The 874-nt window shown below is 45.7% G+C and overlaps 1 non-coding gene across 1 annotated transcript; it reads right to left on the bottom strand.

Annotated features, from left to right (window-relative positions):
- Positions 1-240: 240 nt before the first annotated feature.
- LOC119469471 lies at positions 241-381 on the bottom strand. Its single transcript, XR_005198295.1, has one exon. It is a non-coding gene; the product is annotated as a U4 spliceosomal RNA (small nuclear RNA).
- Positions 382-874: the final 493 nt, after the last annotated feature.

The raw sequence follows: 874 nt of genomic DNA, 5'->3' as shown, positions 1-874 counted from the left end.
CTCCTGTTAATCTGTCTACTGTCAATTTTATTCCAGAGACTCAAATTATTGAACCTTCAGAGAATACAGGGAATGTTTAAAATTTCTACACTGGCAAAAAGTTAACTAGATCATTACTGAATTGATGGAGAATTGATTGCTTTGAAGGAATCCTCCCCATCCCTAACAAAAAACAAAAACACAATCCCTATGAGGAAAGACTGACAAAATGAACTTTTTTTTTCTTTTTTTATAATTCAGTCTCCATAGAGACTGTCAAAAATTGCTAATGCCGACTATATTTCCAGTCGTCATGGCAGGGTATTGGGAAAAGTTTTCAATTAGCAATAATCACGCCTCGGATAAACCTCATTGGCTAAGATACTGCCACTATGCAAAGCTATAAAATGAACTATTTAATACAACTTGGTGCACACTTGAAAATAACAATACCAAGATGCAAGGATGGCCACATACGGAAGTGGGGGGAAGAACCCCAACTTCGCTGACATCCATCTTGGCTGTGAGGCAGGCCAAGGCTGATGTGAGAGGAAGTGGGGAATCCTGGGGTGTTTGCCAAAGCCCGTGAGGTCAGGCTGGCTGGGAGGCAGCTTGGGCCCTTTGGCCCCAGGCAAGGTTCCATCAACTCTCCATCCCTGGGGCTTCCTGGGTCAGGGCCACCCAGACTCCTCATGCTTGGGCAGGCACCTCTGGGAGGGGCCATCCCAATGCCTCTGCGGGTACACAATCCTGCTGTGGGCCTTCCCCCTTGTATATCATAAGGTTTTTGAACCACAGTTTCCTCATGTATACGTGGAGGACCTTGGCTTCTCAAGTATTTGAGTACCTCCTGTGTGCCAAGCATGTGGTGTTGGCGATCAGGCAGTGATGAAGA

This window comes from Cebus imitator, unplaced genomic scaffold, assembly GCF_001604975.1.
Source record: "Cebus imitator isolate Cc_AM_T3 unplaced genomic scaffold, Cebus_imitator-1.0 Scaffold668, whole genome shotgun sequence".
NCBI classification, from domain to species: Eukaryota; Metazoa; Chordata; class Mammalia; order Primates; family Cebidae; genus Cebus; species Cebus imitator.
This window is presented reverse-complemented; position numbering and strand designations above follow the sequence as displayed.